The following is a 25,742-nucleotide window of genomic DNA, read 5'->3' on the forward strand; positions in this document are numbered from 1 at the left end:
GAACACTTTTTAAATAAGATGATGATCCCTAACACACAATTGAATTAATTTAAAAGTTGCCAAAATAACTGACACTGTAAGAAAAAATTCTGGGATGGGATATATAAATACATTGAATAGTCAATTTCAAGACAGCGCAGATCAAAGAAACCATTTATTTTAAACCATATTTGCCTTTCGAGACATGCTCAACATTCAGGAGGTAATAAGACCCAAATAAAATTGGCTTTTCCCATTTAGGTCACACAAGATAGTATAACATTCTTTTCTTCAAACTGAAATTGAAGATGTTTCTGTTTTAGGCTTAATAATTAATAGAACAACATTTGGTCCCATAAACTGTTCCATCAATACCCAATCATCCTCACATTAATTTTAGGAAGAACTAAAATGTTAGGTTAAATAGCTCAAATCTTATCTCCAGTATTCATCTATGAAACTTCAGAGAATTTTAATTGTTGCATCATGAGGCCCTACATTGGAAAATGAGTCTTTGCCTCTCTTAATAATGTTTATATATTAATGTTATAATATATAATTGCTAATATTATAATAATTATAAAATAATGTATTACATAATAATATAATAAAATGATATAAGAGATGTTTCAGACAATTTTTACATGTAAAATTCTACTTTGAAAATTGTGTCACATCTCCTACTAATCATATTATCATGAAGAAAGAATGCTATGGGGTGATTTCTCATACACTAAAAACCCCACCAATTGTAAGACTTCATGGTCTCTATTATTTGTGATTTAAATGACAATTCCTCACTAGTACATATTATTTAATCTAAAATCAGGAAGAGGGTTCTTTTACATTTGCCCTTATCAGTGGAATTTGCTATGTGAGGAGAAAGAGAGAGACATAGGAGCATTAATTCTATTTGATTTCAAGTAAGAGTCATAGGCAAGCACTTGTATGACAGGATGTCACAGCCAGCCTCAGAACTAACCAGGTGGGAAAATATCTTATTTACTAAGATGGGAATAGGTCAAGAGAATCCTACCTTCACCTCTGCAATATCGTTCTCTAGACTTTCTCAGGGACAGACATCTACCTGAGATAATCCTCAGACTACAGGGGCACATGGCATTTCCCTTGAATAATGAACCAGCAGTCTTATACAGGGTCAGATACTTATATCTGGATTTAAGACTTAGAATAGCAGCAAATTGAAATTCTCTTCCTCAAACAGCAAAATTTCACTAATTACAGCTTAGGGCTAAATATATTAACCTCAAAATTTCATCTAGAATTTTTTTATTCACAAATTTCACCTGTTTTCCCTTATCATTCCCCCCTTGGTCTGCAGATAAAGCCAAAGGGAGAACATCAGACCATTTCTAGAACATGAGATGAGATCCCCATCAAAGTCCATGTAAGCAAGTGGGTCACATTTGGGCACAATTTCCTTGTTGAAAACTATGGTATCAGAGGTAGCGGTGGCATTAGAACTAGGAAATAGTTCAGTCTGGGTCAAGGACTGATTTGTACACGATAATAATCTGCTCAAAGAGTGGGGCAAGTTCTCAGATGGCCACCAAAAAGCTACAGAAACTGACCAAGCGGCTATCATGCAAGTTACCACTGGGGAGATGTCCAGAGTAACCCACTCTTGTTTAATTAAATCTATTATCCCTTGTGTGCCACACTGACCCCCATTATGAACTAAAAAAGGATATCTGGGGAGGAGATGCTTACCTATCTCAGTCACCCAGACCCAAGTGACCTATTTGGTAGTGGACTGCTGTTTCCACTTCTACACCACAAGTTCATACATATGAATAGTTGGTTCAAAATAATAGCATTAAGAAATATAGTTACATGCATTTCCAGATGATCCCAAATGATACCCACTTATTACTCAAAAAATTTTACTTTTCCACTTTGAGTGGTAGAGGCCCTAGTTCTTCAACTGGCAATGTGACGAATTTCACAACAGACTGTAAGTAGGGATTATGCCAAGGAAACTCACAGACAGGAAAAGCTCTCCAAAGAGAACTTTGCCATTTTTCTCCCAACAGTAAGTCATTTATTATTATTATTTTCTAGAGTTTTTTAGATGCAAAATATACTCCAATAATCATAAAATTGATATTTTTGTAATGTAACAGTATTCAGATTGAAAAGAGAAAGAAACTTGCTTTAACTGCTTCTCACCCATTTTGTATTTAAAACATCACCAATCAGGTGATAGTAATTTAGTTAAATACCTTTCAAACTTATCAGTTCATAGAAAGTAATTTATCTTATTACTTCAGGTATTTTCATGCTAATCATAGTACTTTATATAATGCCTACTATTTGCCAGACTTTTTCTATGTCTTGAAAATTGCTTAAGTCTTTCTTCAGGAATACTTTAAGGTGTTTAGTCTATAATTTTCCAATTGTGTTAATATTCCATGCCAATTAGAAAAAGTGCCTGTAAGTGGAATAATATTTTGTTTAATTGTATTCCTACCAGGCTTGAATACTACAGTGCTCATACTTTACTCAAGCCAGTCACTGTGTTAATCACTTCACAACAGTGTGTTCCTCCCAAAAACCCTGGGAGATAGGTGTAAATATTTATTACTCCCTTTATACATACAAGAATTGATTAGATACTCTAATTTACTGCCATTACAATATTTTTGGCCCAATCGATTTTGATTTATAATGACTAGTAACATAACAAAACTTCATTTTTCATGAAGTTCCATTATTTTTAGTTGGCTTATATTCAAAAAACTCATGGTGACACTCCCAACATTCCATTACTACTTCTTTGTTTCTTTGACTTACCCAAAGAGCAAAACTAATTCTTTTAAAGTTTCTAAATTACTAATCCTTTAGCATGACTATTTAAACCAGAGCAAGGAGATAATCCTTCCTCTGTCAATCAAATAGCTAACATTTTAATGAAACATATTTTGTAGTCTTATATTGATTGGTAAAGGAAAACATGTAGCAACTATCAAAAGGTGTTGCTTTAAAAAAAAAAATGCTGGGGGGGCAGAGTCAAGATGGCAGAGTAGACAATGGACCTGCTCTAGTGCTATCACCATAGCCCATAAAACACCTGTAAAAAATGAGTCTAAACAAATTCTAGAATAGCAGAAGCTACAAAACAGCAGAGTGAAAGAGATGTCCAGCCAAAAATAGCCAGGAAGGCCAACAGGAAAGATCGATTGCACCAGGCCCAGAGAGGAGTGCAGTCCAGCCTTGGCATGCAGCAGGGACAGAAGTAGAGCAGGCTTCAGGGCACAGAATAACAGGTAGCAGCTGCAGTTCCCAGATTTCTCAACCTACAAATACAAAAAACAGTTTCAAAGGCCAGTGAGAAAGCTCTTTCACCTGGGTGAGAAGGGAGCTGGGTCTGGCCCTAGCCTTGGCCCCAGGACAGCAGCAGCATCCATTTTTGGAACCCTTCACCTAAATACCCTGGGGGAATCAAGCAGCTGATCTGGATCTCAGTTCTGAGTGGCAGTCCTGGGGTGAGGAGGAGCGCTGACATAGTGGAGTTGGTGGAGGCTCTGGAGAGGGAATCCTACTCACAGATCCTGGACTGAAAAGCTTGTGGTTGCTCCCAGACCAGGGCACAGGCTGTAAGGAGAGTAAATTCCTCTATCTTGACTGTGCCACCTTGGAGGAACTGAGAACTTACAGGTCCCTAGAATATACCCTCCACTTGACAAAGGACTCAAAAGTCAAGTAACTGGATGAGAAAATGCCCAAAAAAGGGGAAAAAAATAAGACCATAGAAGGTTACTCTCTTGGTGAAAAGGTATTTTCTTCCATCTTTTCAGATGAGGAAGAACAAAGCATACCATTGAAGGAAGACATCAAAATCAAGGCTTCTACATCCAAAACCTCCAAAAAAATATGCAATGATTTCAGGCTATGGAAGAGCTCAAAAAGGATTTTGAAGATCAAGTAAGAGAGGTGGAGGATCAATTGGGAAGAGAAATGAGAGAGATGCAAGAAAATCATGAAAAATGAGTCAACAGCTTACTAAAGGAGACCCCAAAAAATGCTGAAGAAAATAACACCTTTACAAGTAGACTAACCCAAATAGCAAAAGAGGTCCAAAAAGTCAAGGAGAAGAAGAATGCCAAATGGAAAAGGAGGTTCAAAAGCTCAATGAAGAAAGTAGTTCTTTAAAAATTAAAATGGAAGAGATGGAAGCTAATGTCTTTATGAGAAACCAAGAAATCACAAAACAAAACCAAAAGAATGAAAAAATAGAAGATAATGTGAAATATCTCATTGGACAAAACAACTAACCTGGAAAATAGATCCAGGAGAGACAATTTAAAAATTATGGGACTACCTGAAAGCCATGATCAAAAAAAGAGCCTAGACATTACCTTTCATGAAATTATCAAGGAAAACTACCCTGAGATTCTAGAACCAGAGGGTAAAATAAATATTGAAAGAATTCACTGATCACCTCCTGAAAGAGATCCCAAAGGAAAACTCCTAGGAATATTGTAGCCAAATTCCAGAGTTCCCAGGTCAAGGAGAAAATATTACAAGCAGCCAGAAAGAAACAATTTGAGTATTGTGGAAATACAATCAGGATAACACAAGATCTAGCAGCTTCTACATTAAGGGATAGTAGGGCTTGTAATATGATATTCCAGAAGTCAAAGGAGCTAGGATTAAAACCAAGAATCACCTACCCAGCAAAACTGAGTGTAATATTTCAGAAGAAAAAATGGTCATTCCAAGAAATAGAGGACTTTAAAGCATTCTTGAAGAAAAGACTAGAGTTGAATAGAAAATTTGACTTTCAAACACAAGAGTCAAGAGAAAAAGGTAATCAAAAAAGAGAAATCATAAGGGACTTACTAAAGTTGTACTGTTTACATTCCTACATGGAAAGATAATATTTGTAACTCTTGAAATTTTTATCAGTATTTGAGTAATTGGAGGGATTATATGCATATAGACAGAGGGCACAGGGTGAGTTGAATAGGAAGGGATGATACCTTAAAAAAAATAAAATTAAGGAGAGAGGAATATATTGGGAGGAGAAAGGGAGAAATAGAATGGGGCAAATTATCTCTCATTAAAGAGTCAATAAAAAGTTCTTTCAATGGAGGAGAAAATGGAGGAGGTGAGAGGGGAAAAAGTGAAGCTTGCTCTCTTCACATTTGACTTAAGGAGGGAATAACATGTACACTCCATTTGATGTGAAAATCTATCTTACACTACAGGAAAGTAAGGAAGAAGGGGATAAGTAGGATATGGGGGGAATGGTAGAAGGGAAGGCAAATGGGAGGAGGGAGTAATTAGAAGTAAACACTTATGGGGAGGGACAAGGCCAAAAGAGAGAATAGAATAAATGGGGGGGGAGGGCAGGATTGGATGGAGGGAAATATAGTTAGTCTTTCGCAACATGACTATTATGGAAGTCTTTTGCATAATGACATACGTATAGCCTATGTTGAATTGCTTACCTTCTCAGTGGGGATTGGTGGGGAGGGAGGGAGAGAAATTGGAACTCAAAGTTTTAGGAACAAATGTTGAGAATTGTTTTTGCATGCAACTGAGAAATAAGAAATACAGGTAATAGAGTATAGAAATCTATCTTGCCCTACAAGAAAAGAGAGAAGATGGGGATAAGGGAAGGGAAGGGTGTGATAGAAGGGAGGGCAGATTGGGGGAAAGCACAATCAGAATGCACAGTGTGGGAGTGGGAGGAGGGGAGAGATGGGGAGAAAATTTGGAACTCAAAATCTTGTGGAAATGAATGTTGAAAACTAAAAATAAATAAATAAATTTTAAAAGAAAAAAATCCTACATCTTTTCTATTTTAGTGGGATTAAGACCTTTCCTGAAATCTCCTTTTCAAAACCCCAAAAACGTTTTACTTTCAAACTCTGAATTTACATTGTTACTGCAAACAGATTCCAACCTTCTTTACTCATCTACTCATCCTGAACTTTTATTATTTCCTTATATAACACTACTCTTCTTTGTAATTCCTCTAGTAAACCCCTTTTCTGTTCCTTAGTGGTTACAAATGCACAGTTAATACCAATTTCTTTAAGGACTTTTGGGCTATTAGAATTAGTTACAATCACATTGTTTCCAATTTTTTTTCTTTATCTTAGTTTTCAATCACTTTCTGTATCTATCTTTCATAAATCTCCAATATGACCAATGTTGGAAACCAAGAAAAAAGAGAGATTTGTCCTCTTTTAAGCCATTTTTGAAAGTTTATTTATTTTTGTGGTCTGTTTTTTTTGGTTGATCACATCAAAAGAAAAGGCATAGGTAAAACACCTGTGAACCATTAATTATCACAAAGCACAAATGCCACAGACAAAACAGACACATATTTCATGTTTTTTTGGAGATTTTCCTAATTGTATAAGATCCTTTTCTATCTAAAATAAAGAACCCACTATTCCTAAATTTAATTTCAAATAGACACAAACAGAACACATAACAAGACAGAACATGAACTTCTCCTAAGTTTTTCTCTAGGAGATTCTGAAGTCAAGATCTTACCTGTCTCCTCTATCAACTATAGAATTTAAGGCCATCTTGTGGCTGGAGTCCTGTTGTCAGCCTAAGATAATTCTTTTGTTTCCTAATTATGTTAATGCTTTTAGAATCTTATTAATAAACATATAATTTACTAACAATACAAATTGCTTTTATCCAATTTGCTTTTGACAATTGGGTTCACCCATTTAAAATGCATTTTGTTTTTAGAACAAGTCCCTGATAGGCAGAAGAATTGGTTGAAGTTCTACTCCTCCAGACTCTTTTGCCAAAATATAATCACAGGAAGAAAAATTGAGAATGATGAAGAATTTAGCAATATCAATAATTCATTTATCCTAAGTTGATTTGGGAGGTTATTCAATAAAATTCTATAAGTTTCTAAGTAATCAAAAGTTCCATTCTTTGGCTAAAACAATCTCCAGCCTAAACCCTTTTCATTCTTAAACCAAACTTTGTGCAGCTTAATAGCCCTTTCTTTAGTCATCCTCCCAACAGAGAGTCCACCCTGTCCCAACTGGGATCCTGTAGGATGAATTTCTCCTCTTATGATTGACTCCATCTCTCCTGCAGCCAGTTCCAACCAGGGACTCTTCAGAGGAACTTTCCTCAAGAGAATTGGACTAGATTCCCGAGGTACACAACTTTCTGGCTATTCCTTCTGAAAGTTCCCCAACTGAAGGCATTAGAGATTATTTCTGTCGATTATGAAACAAGGTGGATAATTTCCTATCAGCCTGAGTTCCCTCTATTATGGGAGTCTTTCCTACAACCAACATTTAAATGCTCAGGGATTTGTTTTGGCAATTTCTCCAACACTTCCAATTCTTAATTTTTGAGATTAATCTCTAGGATCCTCAGACAGTCAACTAGGGCTGAAAAGTGCTTTTTAAGGGAACATTCAGCAAAATTTATACCTATGTTCTTTTAAAACTTCCTGAAAATTTAGCTCTGATTATCAATAATTAACTTGATCCTAAGCAAATATAACCTTTTTCTCTCCTCATATTGATAAAATTAAAATGAATCTTCTTCTTGGGTCAAGAGAGGATGGGATTGTTTCCAGGATGGTCACATCCTTGACAGTTTACAGTTGAAGCATGAAATCTCTTCCCTACAGTCCCAAAAGTTCCCCTTCAACCAATTAAAGATATTTCTCTACTGGTGGTTTAATTACTCCTTGTTAAAAGAATTTAAAGGCAAAGAATCTATCTGAAAAAGCAAATTTGAGAAGCAGAAGAAGAATTGGGGAAAGAAGTGAGAGTACTGCAGGAAAATCATGAAAAAAAGTCAAAGCATGGGAAAAAAATATATGAAAAGTAACCAAATAAAATAAGTCCTCAAAAAATAGAATTGGCCAAATGGAAAAGGAAAGTACAAAAGTACATTGAAGAAAATAATTCCTTAAAAATTAGAATTAGACAAGTGAAAGCTAATAACTCCATCAGACATCAAGATATGATCAAACAAAATTTAAAAAAAAAGAAAATGTGGGATCTCTCATTGGAAAAATAATTGACCTGGAAAATAGATCCAGGAAAGATAATTTAAAAATTATTGAACTGCCTGAAAGCCATGGTTTGTTTTTTTAAAGAGCCTGGACAGCATTTTTCAAGAAATTATCAAGGAAAACTGCCCTGATATTCTATAAGCAGAGAGCAAAACAGAAATTGAAAAAATTCACTGATGCCTCCCTGAAGCATTCCAAAATGTGAACTCCCAGGACCATCATAGTCAAATTCCAGAGCTCACCCATCAAGGAGAAAGCCAAAAAGAAACAATTCAAATATTCTGGAGTTACAATTAGAATTTCTTAGGATTTGGCAGCTTCCTCATTAGAGAACTGGAGGGCTTAGAATATGATATTCCAGAAGGCAAAGAAGTTACAATCAAGAATCACCTACCCAGAAAAATTTAATATAATCCTTCAAGGAAAAAAAATGGATATTTAATGAAACAAGGAACTTTCCATCATTCCTAATTAACAGACTAGAGATGAATAAAAAAATCTGATCTCCAAATGCAAGACTCAAGGGAAACATAAAAAGGTTAAAAAAGAAACAAGAAAGAGAAAACATGAAAGATTCAATAAGGTTAAACTATTTATATAATTTTATATAGCAAGATAACTATAACTCTTAAGGACTTTACTACTATAAGAGCAATTAGGAGCATATGTAGGCAAGGGTTGCAGATATAAGATGACTGATGAGATGGTATCCAAAAAAACAAAATAAAGTAGTGAGAAAGAAGATTGCATTAGAAGAAGGAGGAGGGAGGAAATAGAATGGGGTAAATTATCTCACATAAAAGAGGCATGAAAGAACTATCATAATGGAGGGAAAGATGGGGAAGGTGGTGGGCAGAACTAAAATTTTATTCTCATCAGAATTGACTCAAAGAAAGAATAACAAGCACACTCAATTGAATGCAGAAATATGTCTTACCCTATAAGGAAGAAAAAAGGGATAGGGATAAAGGTAGGGAAAATAATATAAGGGAGAGTAGATTAGAGTAGATGATGATCAGAAATAAAATACTTGTGAGAAGGGACAGGGTGGGGGTAAGAGAGGGGGGGATAAATAAGGGGAAAATAACATGGAGGGAAGTGTACAATTGGTTATAACTATAAATGTGAATGGGATAAACTCACCTATAAAACAGAAGCATAAAGCAGAGTGGATTAAAAAATGGAATCCTATAATATGTTGTTTACAAGAAACACATTTGAAGCATAAAGACACACACAGAGTAAAGATAAGGGGCTGGAGCAGAATCTATTATACTTCAGCTGAAGTAAAAAAAAAGCAGGGGTAGCAATCATGATCCCAGACAAAGCAAAAGTAGATATAATTAAACAAGATAAGGAAGGAAACTATATCTTGCTAAAAGGTACCATAAACAACAAAGTAATATCAATACTAAACATACATGTACCAAATGATACAGCACTTAAATTTTTGAAGGAGAAGCTGAATGAGTGACAGAAGAAAATAGACAATAAAACTTTACTAGTGGGAGATCTCAACTTTCCCTTCTCAGAACTACATAAATCTAATGCAAAAAAATAAATAAAAAAGAAGTTAAGGAGGTGAAAAAAATTATGGGAAAGTTCAATGAGATAAATCACTGGAGAAAAATTGAATGGTAATAGAAAGGAATATACCTTTTTCCTAGTGGTACATGCTACATACACAAAAATTGATCATAAAAACTTCACAACCAAATGCATAAAAGCAGAAATATTAAATGGACCTTTTCAGATCATAAGGCAATAAAAATTACATTCTGTAGTAGACAATGAAAAGATAAATTGAAAATTAATTGGAAACTAATTCTAAAAGATAAGTGGGTCAAAAAGCAAATCATAAAAACATTTGATATTTTCATTAAAGAAAATGACAATAATGAGACAACATACCAAAATTTATGAGCTATAACTAAAGCAGTACTTAGGGGAAAATTTATATCTTTAATTGCTTTCAGAAATAAAATATAGAGCACAGATCGAGCAACTGGGCCTACAACAAAAAAATTGAAAAAGGACAAATTAAAAATCCTCAATTAAACACAAAATTTGAAATCCTGAAAATCAATGGAGAGATTAATAAAATTAAAAGAAAAAATTGAATTCATAAACAAAACTACAAGCTTGTTCTATTAAAAAAGAAAGAAACAATAGATGCCACATCACACATGCTCTTTCCTTTCTGTCTGGGGTTCCATCTAGAGCAGCACCCATCAACAGCTCTGAGATGCTGATGCCCAAGAAGAACTGAACTGTCATCTTTGACTCCTTTTTAAGGAGGGAGTAATGGTAGCCAAGAAGGACATCCACATGCCAAAGCACCCTGAGCTGACAGACAAGAATGTGCCCAGTCTCCATGTCACGAAGGTCATACAGTCTCTAAAGTCTCGTGGCTATGTTAAGGAGCAGTTCACAGGGAGACATTTCTACTGGTACCTAACCAATGAGGGTATTCAGTACCTTCAGGATTAGCTTCACCTGCTCTCTGAGATTGTGCCTTCCACTCTCTGCAGAAGTTGTCCTGACACCCTGAGTTGCAGGGTGAGCAACCCGCCTAGCTTACTCAAGGTGAAGCTGACAAAGACACATACAAAGTACTGCTCCCCCTGGTGCTGATGAGAAGATTGAGGCTGGGGCTGGGTCAACAAGAGAATTCCAATTTAGAGGTGTATTTAGTCATGAATGTGGTCAACCTCCTCAATAAAAAATTGTAGAGATATGTTTCATATTGAATAAAATTGGAGGAAAAAAACAAAACAAACAACAGCAACAATAAAATAGATAAATCATAAGCTCATTTGATTTATAAAAGGAAAGAAGAAAACCAAATTTCCAGTATCAAAAATGGAAAGAATGAATTCACCACCAATGAAGAGAAAATAAAAGCAATCGTTAGGAAATATTTTGCCCAATCGTATGGCAATAAATTTGACTGTCTAAGCAAAATCAATGAATTTCTACAAAAATATAAATTACCCAGATTAACAGAAGAAGAAATAGAATGCTTGAATAACACAATCTTAGAGAAAAGAAATTGAACAAACCACCAATGGCTAAAAAAAAAAATACCCAGGGCTAGATGGGTTCATAAACAGACTCTACAAAACATTTAAAGAACACTTAATCCCAAAACTATATGAAAAAATAGGCAAAGAAGGAGTCCTACCAAACTCCTCTTATGACATAAATATGGTGCTGATACCTTAACCAGGAAGAACCAAAACAGAGAAAGAAAATTAGAGACCAATTTCTCTAATGAATATTGATGAAAAATGTTCAGTGCGCTCTGAAGCCCATGGATTGACCAACAATGAGTCCCTGCCCAACCTCTTGGTTGAGAATGAATGACAATAGTAACAGCTTCTCTTCAAAACAACAACCCTGAGGCTCCTGCCCCTCCCAATGTGATTTATCTATTTTTTTTTCTATTAAAAGGGCCATCCCTCTGACTACTTTTTAAAGAAGACTATTCACTAAGTGGGCATTACCTCCTTTTAAGTGAGTTTCTGAAAAGGGCTTAGCCTAAAAGGCCAAGGTCTCCCATTGCATCATGGGCCATCTCCAGTCATCCTAATGAACATCTATCTGGTCAGGCGATCAAGATGGCTCAGAAGAAGAAAGTGAGGCTGATGACCTTGCACAGCCCTCCCTCACGCAAAACAAAGTCAAGTGCAAGTCATGTCATCATTTCTCTGATGTCATGGTCCTCTTTGAAAGCAAAGGATGAACACAACAATTAGAAATGTTAGCTATAGCAGTAAGAGAGGAAAAAGAAACTGAAGGAATTGGAATGGGCAATGAGGAAACAAAATTATCACTCTTTGCAGATGATTTGATGGTATGTTTAGAGAATCCTAGAGAATCAACTAAAAAGCTACTTGAAATAATTAACAACTTTAGCAAAGTTGCAGGATACAAAATAAACCCACATAAACCATCAGCATTTCTACATGTTGCCAAAAAGCCCAGCAGCAAGATATAGAAAAAGAAATTCCATTTAAAATAACTGTAGACAATATAAAATATTTGGGATTCTATCTGCTTAGACAAACCCAGGAACTATATGAACGCAAATTCAAAACACTTTTCACAGAAATAAAGTCAAATCTAAACAACTGGAAAAATATCAATTGCTCATGGGTAGGCCAAATCAATATAATAAAAATGACAATTTGACCTAAATGAATCTATTTATTCAGTGCCATACCAGTCAAACTACCAAAAAAATTATTTTGTAGAGCTAGAAAAAAATAACAAAATTCATCTGGAAGAACAAAAGGTCAAGGATATCAAGGGAATCATTTAAAAAAATATGAAGGAAGGTGATCTAGCTGTATCAGATCTCGAACTATGTTACATAAAGGTAGTTATTAAAAGAATCTGTTACTAAGAAAGAGCATGATGGATCAATGGAATTGATTAGGTATAAATTGCTTTATACTAAATGACCATAGTAATCTATTATACAGTAAGAACAAAAATCCAAACTTTTGTAATAAAAACTCATTATTTGACAAAAACTGCTGGAAAAACTGGAAAACAGTATGGCAGAAACTAGGTATAGATCAACATTTCACACTGTACTAAGATAAGGTCAAAATGGACACATGACTTAGGCATAAAGGGTGATACCATAAGCAAACTAGGAGAGCAAGGAATAGTTTACTTATCAGATCTATGGATAAGGGAAGAATTTAGTACCAAAGAAAATATAGAAAGCATTACAAAATGTATAAACATAGGCAATTTTGATCATGTAAAATCAAAAGGTTTTTGCACAAACAAAACCAATGCAACTGAAAGTAAAAGCAGAAAACTGAGGAAAAAAATTTTTGTGACAAGTGTCTCTAACAAAGGTCTCATTTCTCAAATATATAGAGAACTGAGTCAAATTTATAAGAATACAAGTCATTCCCCAATTGATAAATGGTCAAAGGACATGAACAGGCAGTTTTCAGATGAAAAAACCAGAGCTATCTACAATCACACAAAAAAATGCTCCAAATCACCATTTATTAGAGAAAGACAAATTTGAACAAGTCTAAGGTACTGTCTCACACTTATCAGATTGGCTAATATGACAAAAAAAAGAAAATTGATAAATATTGGAGAGGATATGGGAAAACTGGGACATATGTATGTTGGTGGTCATGAACTGATCCAACCAAAAAAGGGAAAGGGGACCCACATTATTAAAATATTTATAGCAGTTCTCTTTGTGATGGCTAAGAAGTGGAAATAAAGAGGATGTGGGGAATGCCTAAACAAGCTGTGGTATAGTTTTGTGATGGAATATTATTGTGCTATAAGAAATGACAAGCAAGATGACTTTAGAAAAACCTGAAAAGACTTACATGAATTGATGCAAAGTGAAATGAGCAGAACTAAAAGAATACTGTACAGAACTAAAAGAATACTGTACACAGTAACAGCAATACTGTACAACGAAGAACTGTGAATGACTTAGCTAATTTCACCAATACAATGATCCAAGACAATATCAAAGGACTCATGACAAAGCATACTATCTATCTCCAGAGAAAGAACTGATATTGTCTGAATACAGACTGAAGCATGCTATTTTTCACTTTATTTCTTTTTTTAATTCCTTCTCTTCAAGTCTTCTTGTATAAAATGATTAATATGGAAATATTTTAGATGATAGCACATGTGTAAACTATATCAGATTTTTTACCATCTCAGGCAGGGGGTAGAGGAGGGAGGAAGGGAAGGACCAAATTTGGAACTCAAAACTTTTTTAAAATGTTTAAAATTTGTTTTAATGTGGAGGAGGGGGAGAACAAATTTTAAGATTAAAAAAAGAAAGAAAGAAAAGACATGGGCTGATTTTTTCCCCTGTATAGAGACTAGTTTGTACTAAACTGACCACACTCTCTCCCTTTATGGTTTTTGTAAGCCAAATAGCCAGAGATAAGTAGACATTTGACAAAAAAAATTGAATTTTCTTCTGCATAAACAGATTAGACCAGGATCAAAACTGTACCTTTGCCTACCTTCTGTTAATACTTAACTTGAAAGTCAAAAAGTCTAAGTTCTAGGATCAGTTTTGTCACTTTCTTCTTGTATGACCTTACCTATATTCTTTTACCCCTCTGTGCCTTGGTTCCCACATTCTCAAAAGGAAATAATAACCCCAGCTCTGTTTATATTATGGTATTGTAAGAATCAGATGAGATGAAGAAAGTGAAAAGTGCCTTTAAGAAATAAAAAGTCATACCTTGCATTTGATGGGGGAACTCAAATTATAGTCATTAACTGAGTTACTCCTTGGAAGAAAGAATATAAGTTGGAAAGTATAAGGTCCTCATTGTCCCAATAGTACAAAAGTGGTAATGAAATAAAAGGGTTTTTTTCCAACAAGTCCAATAAACATTTATTATGGGCCTACTAAATGCAAGGCACTGTCCTTGGTGCTGGGAGAGATGCAAAGTTTAGATGAGTGTACTGTGCAAAGGAAAGGGATAAACAAAGATAAGATAAGCAAACGCACCCAGCCAGAAAGCAATACAGAAGCAAGAAGTGGTGGGACTTCTGTTAACCAGTAGGATAAAAGATCCTGGGGCTTAGCTCTGCCTCCTTCTCCTAATCTTCATTCTCTTTCTATTATTGTGTAGCCTTTGGTAAGTAGGTTTCCTCTCACAGGATCAAAGATTTAGAGCTGGAAAAGACTTCAGAAGTAACATAGTTCAAGCCACTCGTGTTACGGATGAGGAAATAGAGGCTCAAAGGGGTGACTTGTGACTTGCTTATGGAAAGGTAGCTAGTAGGAACCCACTTCGCCAGATGTCCGAGTTCAAAACCCTATCCACTGTGCCAGGCTGCTTCTTGGCGCTACCTCACGGTGTGACTGTGCTTTGTAAACCTTGTCACATATAAATCTTTGATGCTAGTGAGAGGAAACCCACTTGCCAAAGGCTACACAACAAATCAGCTTGTAAGAGTGAAAATGGGGAGAAAGATCGTTTATCCTAACCCGAGGTGAAGAAGAATAGCAAAGAGGGAAGCATGGGTTCTTTTGCGGTTGATTTTCTCCCAGTACAGCAAAAAGAAAAGGAAGGTTTATGGGGTGAAGGTGGGGATAGAGGAGTGGATTCTGGTTTGCACACTTTTCACCCTGCTGAACTTCAAATGGGGAGGAAACCAACTTTTTCTCGTACCCTCCTCCGTTTAGTCACCGACGAGGGACCACAGTAGAAAAGAAAACGCGGCAAGGCTGGCTCTTCTTTCTGAGGTGCGCCCAGACAAATTTCCAATTACTGCGGGATAGTCCTAACTCTACAAAATCCGGTCCCTCCTAGACACCCCGCTGATCTGTTGAGTACAGAGGACGATGGTGGGAGAGATGGGCTCCTGAAGCCACCGTTACGAACCCCGCAAACCCCTCTTAGTAGCTAGACACGTCAAAGAAAAAGAACTTTTTCCTGCCCGAAACTCCTAATCCTCCTACCTGGGGTCATGACTCGGCCGGAGCTTTTGAAACTGGAAACTTATTAGAAGGTTCCCAACAGAGCCTAACGTTCCAAGCCCAATGTTCCTAGAAGAAAGTCCAAACGTTCCATACTGGATGTTCTAAATTAATAGGTGACTTCTGAAACTCTGCCGAGGTTTGAGTTTGCTAGGAAGTGACCCAATCTGGACGTCCGCACTGGTTCGGGCTTCAAGTTCAAATCTCAGGCATTGCAGAGTAACTACTATCTGTTTACGAAGGAAAGATAAAATTGAAAACGAACTCGGGAGCGGAGGTGGGACGCGAGGTAAGGTTCACTCACCCCGCTTTAATCTAAATTGAGCCTGGAGGACATCTTTTTATTGCTCAAATACCTGCACCTGCACCTACACCTGACTGGGGGAAGGATCATCTTTTCAGATCCAATTTCCAAATTCTAGGGTCAAGAGTTAGGGCTCATTTGGGTAATATAGCCTCTATGGGAGGACTCAACCTTTTGTGTCATGGACACCTTTGTCAGGGTGGTAAAACCTATAGACCCCCTTCTCAGAGTAATTTTTTGAAAATCTTAATTAAAGGAAATGCTCAATTTCAGTTAGGGGTTAGTGAAAATAAAGTTGTAATTTTTTCTCATTCAAATTCAGGGACACACTGAAATATATTCACAGGTTAAGAACTCTAACCCTATGCCCTGACCACCCTCTCCATGCTACAAAGCCAAACTTACTTCACTATCTAAGTCTTCTAGTATGACCCAAATTCATTCCTTATCCATGAGGGGGTTCTTCCTCACCCCTCAAATTCAATCAGTTGCCGAATCTTGCCCACTCTACTCCACACTTCCCTTTCATCCACCAACTCTTATGGCCTCCACTATAACCTCCTAATTGCTCTCCCAGAATTGATAGTCTTCTTTGTCTAATCCATCCTCAACACATGGCCACCATTCCTCAAGAACATTTCTGACCATGTCACTCCCCTGCTAAATGAGCTCCCTTTCATTTCTAAGATCAAACACAAATTCCTCTTAATGGGGGTGGCCTTTAAAATTTATCTCCAGACTTTTTCCAAGTTGACTTCACATTACTCCTTCTCAGTCAGTTAGTTGGCACCGTAGATAAGCACTGGATTGGAATGAAGAAGAGCTGAGTTCAAATCTGGACTCAGGAACTTACTGGCTGTGTGACCCTGGGCAAGTCACTTAACTTCTGCCTCAGTTTACTACTCAACTGTAAAATGAAAACCACACTAGCACCAACCTCCCAGGGTTGTTGTGGTGATCAAATGAGATATCTGTAAAGTGCTTAGCACAGTGCCTGACACAGCAAGTGTTTAATAAATGCTTCTTCCCTCCTCTCCTCTCCCCCATGCAGTCTATGTTCCATCCAAATTGGCCTACTTACTGCTCCTCCTAACATTTCATCTCCATCTTTTGCCCATTCCTAGAATGCTTTCCTTTCCTCTCTGGTACCCCTAGTTCTCTTCAAGGATCAACTAATAAACTATTTACTATTCAAGCCCTTTTCTGATCTCTCTAATTATTATGTCCTCTTCCCCAACAGGTGTTGAAGTTGCTTGGTGTTTTGTTTGCCTGCGTTGCAACTGTCTCATACCTTTCAGAAGTAGGGTTATGGGCAGGGCAGAAATTTCAGTAGAAGCAGGGGTTCTTACCCTAGGGTCCATGAATTTGGATGGGGGAAAAAAAGTCTTTCTTTTCACTAACCTCTAACCGAAATTTAGCATATCCTTCCATTATGAATATAAACAATAATATGTAGGGGTCTATAGGCTTCATCAGACTGCCAAAGGGGTCAGTGACACACAAAACAAGATTAAGAACTCCTGCAAGAGGGGGAAATAAGACTGTTTAAAACACTGACAGGAGGCAAGACTGGTGAGTGCACACAAGTTTCTTAGAGGTCCCCTGTTTCTTCTGCCCTTGCCCTTGAGAAGAACTTCCTGCCAGCCATACCAGCTATGAAGAGCTGCTATGGATGAACTAGTTTTTCCATCCTCCATGTGGCTAAACAAACATTCATTTACTTTGGGGAATAGACTCATGGATTCCCCAGGCTAGAGAAACTTCCTATTGTTCATTTTTTCAGGGCATCAGGTGCAAAGATTTGTGGCAGGGGGAGGAAGCATGGGGGACCACTTTGAGAGGACATCCTACATGCCAGAGACTATCAGCTACTGCAAAGCCTGAATTAATTGTGAGTCAGTGCAAGGTAACTCTCCCTCCCCACAATATCTTTCCTGTTAAATTACAAGGTCTAGAGAAGAATTGCTGGACACATATTTCCCTGTCTTATTCCTACAAAATGAACAACAGTGGGCACAGGTACTTCAGAGTCTTTCCCAAACCAGATAACAAAAGGGAAGAAGGATAGCAGGGAGGAGTGTAGGGAGACAATTGAGCAGAGTAGTCCACGTAGGAGCACTTGATCAGTTTCTTTTCATATTTGCTAATTTGTAGTAAACTATATGGCCACTGTGACCTTAGAGGGAAATACAAATGGTTAGCAATCATAACTATGAGTGTAAATGGGATGAACTCTCCCATAAAGCAGAAGCAGATAGCAGAGTGGATTAAAAACCAGATTACTACAATATATTGTTTACAAGAAATGCACTTGAAGCATAGAGACTCACACAGAGTAAAGGCAAGAGGCTGGAACAGAATATGTTATGCTTCAGCTGAAGTAAGATAAAAAAAAGTAGGGGTAGCAATCATGATCTCAAGCAAAACAAAGAAAAAATAAATCTAATAAAAAGAGATGAAGAAGGAAACTACATCTCATCTTGCTAAAAAGGCACCATAGACAATGAAGTAATATCAATACTAAACATATATGCACCAAATGGTATAGCATCAATATTCTTAAAGGATAAGTGGGATATAGGAAGAAAGAGACAATAAAACTACTAGTGAGGGAACTCAAGTGTCCTCTCTTAGAACAAAATAAATCTAACCAAAAAAGAAGCAAGAAAGACATTAAGGAGGAGAACAAAATTCTGGGAAAGCTAAATGAGTGTAGAAAAGAATATACCTTTTCTTCAGTGATACATGGTAACTACACAAAAACTGACCACATATTAGAGCATAAAAACCTCAAAATCAAATTAGAAATATTAAATGTATTCTTTTCAGATCATAATGTAATAAAAATTACATTCAATAAAAGGCAGTAGAAAGGTAGAAAATTAATTGAAAACTAAATAATCTAATTCTAAAAAATAACTGGACCAAAGAATAAATCACAGAAACAAATAATAATTTCATTAAAGAGAATGACAACAATGAGACAACATATCAAAATTTATGGGATGCAGCCAAGACATCATTTAGGGGAAAATGTATTTCTCTAAATTCTTACATCAATAAACTAGAAAAAAGAGCAGATCGAGGAACTGGACTGGCAAGTAAAAAAAAAATACTAGAAAAAGAACAAATTAAAAATCTCCAATTAAGCACTAAACTGGAAATCCCAAAAATCAAAGAAAAGATTAATAAAATTAAAAGTAAGAAAATTTTTGAGCTAATAAATAAAATTAGAATTCAGTTTTATGAAAAAACCAGTAAGATAGATAAACCATTGATTAATTTGATTTTTAAAAAAGAGAAGAAAACCAAATTACCAGCATCAAAAATGAATAGAGTGAATTCACCATCAATGAAAAAGAAATTAAAGCAATCATTAAGAAACATTTTGCCCAATCATATGGCAATAAATCTGACAATCTAAGTCAAATCCCTGAATATTTATGAAAATATAAATTTCCCAGATTAATAGAAGAGGAAATGGAACACTTAAATAACTCCATCTTAGAAAAAGAAATTAAACAAGCCATCAATGAATGCCCTAAGAAAAAAATCCCCAGGGCCAGATAGGTTTCCAAGCAAATTCTACCAAACATTTAAAAGAACACAATCCCAATTCTACATAAATTATTTGAAAAAGCAGATAAAGAAGGAGTCCTACCAAATTTCTTTTATGATACAAATGTGATGCTGATACCTAAACTAGAAAGAGCTAAAACAGAGAAAAAAAACTACAGACCAATTTCCCTAATGAATATTGATGTAAAAATTTTAAATAAAATACTATCAAAGAGATAACAGCAATATATCACAAGCATCATACAGTATGACCAGATGGGATTTATACCAAAAATGCAGGACTGGTTCAATATTAGGAAAGCTATCAGCATAATGGACTATATCAATAACAAAACCAAGAAAAAGATGATTATCTCAATAGATACAGAATTTTTAAACGAAATACAGCATCCATGCCTATTAAAAACACTAGAGAGGACAGGAATAAATAGACCCTTCCTTAACATGATATGCATTATCTAACTAAAATCCTCAGCAGGTATTATCTGTAATGGGGATAACCTAGAAAATTTCCCAGTAAGATCAGGGGTGAAACAAGGATGCCCATTATCACCTCTATTATTCAATATTATTTTAGAAATGATAGCTATAGAAATAAGAGAAGAAAAATAAATTGAAGGAATTAGGCAATGAGGATACAAAACTATCACTCTTTGCAGATGATATGATAGTATACTTAGAGAATCCTAGAGAATCCATTAAAAACCTACTTGAAATAATTAAAAACTTTGGCAAAGTTGCAGTATACAAAATAAACCCACATAAATCAACATTTCTATATATTGCCAACAAGATCTAGCAGCAAGAGATAGAGAAATTCCACTTAAAATAACTATTGACAATATAAGATACTTGAAAGATTACCTACCAAGATGGACCCAAGAACTATATGAACATAATTACAAAATATTTTTCACATAAAGTCAGATCTAAACAACTGGAAAAAATATCAATCACTCATGTATATATAATATTACATAATATAATAAAAATGGCAATTATGCCTAAATTAATTACTTATTCATTGCCATACCAATCAAACGACCAAAAAGTTATTTTGTAGAACTAGAAAAAATAATAACAAAATTCATCTGGAAGAACAAAAGATTAAGAATATCAAGGGAATTGATGGGAAAAAAGTTCAAAGGTTTAGCCATATCAGATTTCAAACTATATTATAAAGTGGGAATCATCAAAAGAATCTGGTATGAGCTAAGAAATAGAGTGGTGGCTCAGTGGAATAGATTAGGTACACAAGACACAGTAGTAAATGACCGTAGAGATCTAGTGTTTGATAAAACCAAAGACCCCAGATTTTGGATAAGAATTCACTGTTTGACAAAAACTACTGGAGAAAACTGAAAAACAGTGTGGCAGAAACTAGGTATAGGCAAATATCTCACGTGGTATACCAAGATAAGGTCAAAATGCGTACATAAGCAAATTAGAAGAGCAAGGAATAATTGATTTGTCAGATCTATGGTGAAGGGAAGAATTTTTTATCAAACAAGGGATAAAAAGCATTACAGAAATTAAATGGATAATTTTGATTATATTAAATTTAAAAGATTTTGCACAAACAAAATCAATGCAACCAAAATTAAAAGGAAAACAGAAAAGTGGGAAATAATTTTTATAGTGTCTCTGATAAAGGTCTCATTTCTCAAATATATAGAAAACTGGGTCAAATTTATAAAAATACAAGTCATTCCCCAATTGATAAATAGTCAAAAGATATGAACATCAGTTTTCCAATGAAAAAAATCAAATTTATTTATAGTCATATGAAGTCTAAATCACTGTTGATTAGACAAATGCAAATTAAAACAACTCTGTGATACCACCTCACCCTTATCAGATGGGCTAAAATGACAGAAAAGGAAAATAACAAATGTTCAAGGGGATGTGGGAAAAAATGGGACACTAATATACTGTTTGTGCTATCCATTTGGGATAGCAATTTAGAACTATCCCTAAAATGCAATCAAACTGTGCCTACCCTTTGATCCAGCAATATCACTAAGTCTGTATTCCAAAGAAATCAAAGGAAAAGGACTTATTTGTACAAAAATATTTAAAGTAGCTCTTTTTTGAGGTGGCAAAGAATTGCAAATTGAGTAGATGTTCATCAATTGAGGAGTGGCTGAACATGTTGCGGTCTATGAATACCTTGGAATACTATTGTGCTGTGAGAAATAATAAGTAGGTGGATTTCAGAAAAACCTGAAAAGATTTACATGAATTTATGCAGAGTAAAGAGAACAGAACCAGGAGAACATTCTACACAGTAACAGCAATGTTGTGAGATGATCATCTATGAATAACAACTCTTCCAAGCAATACAATGATCCAAGACAATTCCAAAGGACTCATGATGAAAAATGCTATCCAGATCCAGAGAAGAAACTGGCGTCTGAGCAGATCAAAGCATACTATTTTCTCTTTCTTCATTTTTGTGTTTGTATGTTTTCCTTTTGGTCTGTTTCTTCTCTCACAACATGACTAATACAGAAATAAGTTTTACCTGATTGCATATATATAACCCATATCAAATTATTTACTGTTTTAGGGAAGGAAGAAGGGAAAGAGGGAGAAAATTTGGAATTCAAAAAATTTTTAAATGAATGTTTAAAATTGTCTACATATATATGTATATTTAAAATACTATTTTAAAAAATAAATCCTAATTTATTGAAAAAAAATGGATTGATTCTTTACTTTGCAGCCAAAAATGGAGAAGCTCTATCCAGACAGTTAAAAAAAGACTGTGGCTCAGATCATGAGGTTCTTATTGAAAAATTCAGATTTAAATAGAAAAAAGTAGGGAAAATCATCAGACCATTAAGACCATGACTTAAATAATATCTCTTATGAATATAAAGTGGAAGTGACGAATAGATTTAAAGGAATAGATCTGGTAGGTAGGCACAAATCTCTGGAAAGAGATTTGGAATATTGTTCAGGAGACAACCACAAAAAAACACTCCAAAGAAAAAGAAGAGCAAAAAAGCAAAATGGCTTTACAAATAACTAAGGAAAAAAAGGAAAGGGAAAGACATAACCAACTGAAAGAAGAATTCCAGAGAACAACAAGGAGAGATGATGGGCTTTACAAATAACTAAGAGAAAAAAGAAAAGGGAAAAGGAAAGGAGAAAGGAAAAGATATAATCAACTGAATGCAGAATTCCAGGGAATAATAAGGAGAAATAAGAAGGTTTTCTTAAATGAGCAATGTAAAGAAATAGAAGAAAACAATAGATAGGGAAAGGCAAGAGATTTCTTCAAGAAAATTAGAGATATCAAGGGAATGTTTTGTGCAAAAATGGAAATGATAAAAGACAAAAATGGTAAAAACTTAGCAGAAATATGTAAGATTAAGAAGAGGTGGCAAGAATATATGGAAGAACTATACAAGAAAGATCTTAACATCACTAATAATTATTGATCTGGAGCCAGACATCCTGGAGAATAAAATCAAGTGGAACTTAGGAACATTACTAATAATAAAGCTAGTGAAGGTGATAGAATTTCAGCTAAGTATTTAAAATCCTAAAAGATGACTCTGTTAAAATACTGAACTCAATATGCCAGCAAATTTGAAAACTCAACAGTGGCTACTGAATTGGAAAAGATCCTTTTGCATCTCAATCCTAAAAGAAGGGCAATGCCAAAGAATGTCCAAATTATTAAATAATTATACTCCTTTCACACACCAATAAGGTTATACTTAAGATTCTGCAAGTTAGGTTTGTGAACTAAGAATTACCAGAAGAGCAGGTTGGTTTGGTTTTATTTTCTTTTTTAAAAAATAATATTTTATTATTCCCAATTACATGTAAAGATAGTTTTTAGCATTCATTTTTTTTCTTTTGAGTTCCAAATTTTCTCCCTCCTTCCTTCAGATGGTAAGCAATTTGATATAGGTTTCATATGTGCAAATCATGTAAAATATATTTCCATATTAATCATGTTATGAAAGAAGAAACAGATCAAAAGGAAAAAAACATGAAAAAAATAAAGTGAAAATAATAATATGCCTCAATCTGTATTTAGACTCTACCACTTCTTTCTCTGGAAAGAAGTCACAAATCCTTTTATTGATGAGAATAGCTGTCATTCAGAGTTGACCATCACACAACATTGCTGTTATGTGTACACTGTTCTCCTGGTTCTATTCACTTCACTTTGCATCGGTTCATGTAAGTCTTTCCAGGTTTTTCTGAAAAAAATTCATTCATCAACCGCAACTTGTTCAGCCGTTCCCTAACTTGATGAGCATCCCCTCGATTTTCAAATCTTTACCACTGCAAAAAGAACTGCTATAAATAATTTGTACAAACAGGTTCTTTTCTTTTTCTTTTGATCTCTTTGAGATAAAGATCTAGTAGTGGTGTTGCTGGATCAAAGGGTATGCACAGTTTTATTGCCCCTTGGGACCTAGCTCCAAATTGCTCTCCAAAATTGTTGGATCAGTTTACAACTCTACCAGCAGTGCATTTTCCCCCATCCCCTTCAACATTTGTCATTTTATTTTTCTATCATATTAGCCAATCTGATAGGTGGGAGGTACCTCAAAGTTATTTTAATATGCATTTCCCTAATCAATAGTGATTTAGAGCATTTTTTTCATATAACTCTAGATAGATTGATTTCTTCATCTGAAAACTGCCCTGCAGGCTGGTTTTCAAAGAGGCAGAAGAGGCAGAAGAACTAGAGACCAGAATGCCAACATTCACTGTGTAATGGAGAAAGCAAGGAAGTTCCAGAAAAAATATCCACTGCATTGACTGCATTACAGTTTTTGACTGTGTGAATCACAACAAAATGTGACAAGTACTTAAAAAAATGGGAGTACCAGATCATCTTATTTGTCTTTTGAAGAACCTATATATGGGTCGAGGAGAAACAGAAACAGACATAGAACAATGGACTGATTTAAGACTGAAAAAGGAATATGACAAGGTTGTACATTGCAACCTTATTTATTTAACTTACATGCAGAGTACATCATGTGAAATGCCAGGCTGAATGAACCAAAAGCTAGAATTAAGATTGCTGGGAGAAATAGCAACAATCTTGGATATGAATATAATACCACTCTGTTGACAGAAAGTAGAGAAGAATTAAGAAGCTTCTTGATGAGGGTGAAAGAAGAGAGTGTAAAACAAAAAAAACAAAACAAAACTAAGATTAGGACAACTGGTCCCATCACTAGCAAATAGAGGGAGAGGAAATGGAAGCGCTATCAGATTTTATATTCTTGGACTCAAAGATCACTGGAGACAGTGACTGCAACCATGAAATTAAAAGATATTTGCTCCATGGAAAGAAAACTAAGGCCAATCTGGATAGCATACTAAAGAGCAGAGACACCACCTTGCTGACAAAGGTCTATCTAACCAAAGTTACAGTTTTTTCAGTAGTAATGTATGGCTGTGAGAGTTGGACTATAAGGAAACCTGAGCACCACAGAATTGACACTTTTGAATTGTGGTACTGGAGAAAACTTTTGAGAGTCCCTTGCACATGACGAAGAGATCAAATCAGTCAATACTTAAAGAAATTAATTCAGGCTATTCATTGGAAGGTCAAATACTGAAGCTGAAGTTTAAATACTGTTAAGAAGAAAAGACCTTGATGTTGGGAAAGATTGAAGGCAAAAAGGAGAAAGGGATGGTAGAGGATGAGGTGGATAAATAGTGTCATAGAAGCAACAAATATGAGCTTGGAAAGGTTTTGGGAGGTAGTGGACAATAGAAGTGACCATAGGGTCACAAAGAGTTGGACAGGACTGAACAACAACAACTTACATCCTATTCAACCCAAGAATGTAAGTTCCTTGAGGGGAGAGACTATGTATGGTACAGTAGTTAGAATATTGATTCTGAAGTCAAGAGACCTGGTTTTGAATCCTGTCTTTACCTCTAACACTTATTATCCATATGACCAAAGATTAACATTTCATTCTACTAGGCCTATTTTTCTCACCCCAGAAAAGATGTAGTTGAACAAGTTAGCCTCTGAGGTCCTTTCTAGCTTGATATATATGATCTACATTTTTTTTCTTTCATTTTTGCCTTGGTACCTATTATCACCTAGACAGGAGTGGGGGAACCAACAGCCTCAAGGCCATATGTGGTCCTCCAGGTCCTCAAGTGCAACCCTTTGACTGAATCCAAACTTCACAGAACAAATCCCCTTAATAAAAGAATTTTAATTCAGTTGAAGGGGTGCACTGGAGGACCTGGAGGGTCACATGTGGCCTTGAAGTCACAGGTTCCCCACCCCTGCCTCAAACCATTCCTTTTTTCTAACTTCCCTTTTACTGTCAAGGGCA

The 25,742-nt window shown here is 35.5% G+C and overlaps 1 pseudogene; it reads left to right on the top strand.

Annotated features, from left to right (window-relative positions):
- The first annotated feature begins 10,262 nt into the window (after positions 1-10,262).
- Positions 10,263-10,739, top strand: LOC140523998 (small ribosomal subunit protein eS10-like; annotated as a pseudogene).
- The last annotated feature ends 15,003 nt before the right edge of the window (positions 10,740-25,742 follow it).

This window comes from Notamacropus eugenii, chromosome 2 (genome assembly GCF_028372415.1).
Source record: "Notamacropus eugenii isolate mMacEug1 chromosome 2, mMacEug1.pri_v2, whole genome shotgun sequence".
Lineage (NCBI taxonomy): Eukaryota > Metazoa > Chordata > Mammalia > Diprotodontia > Macropodidae > Notamacropus > Notamacropus eugenii.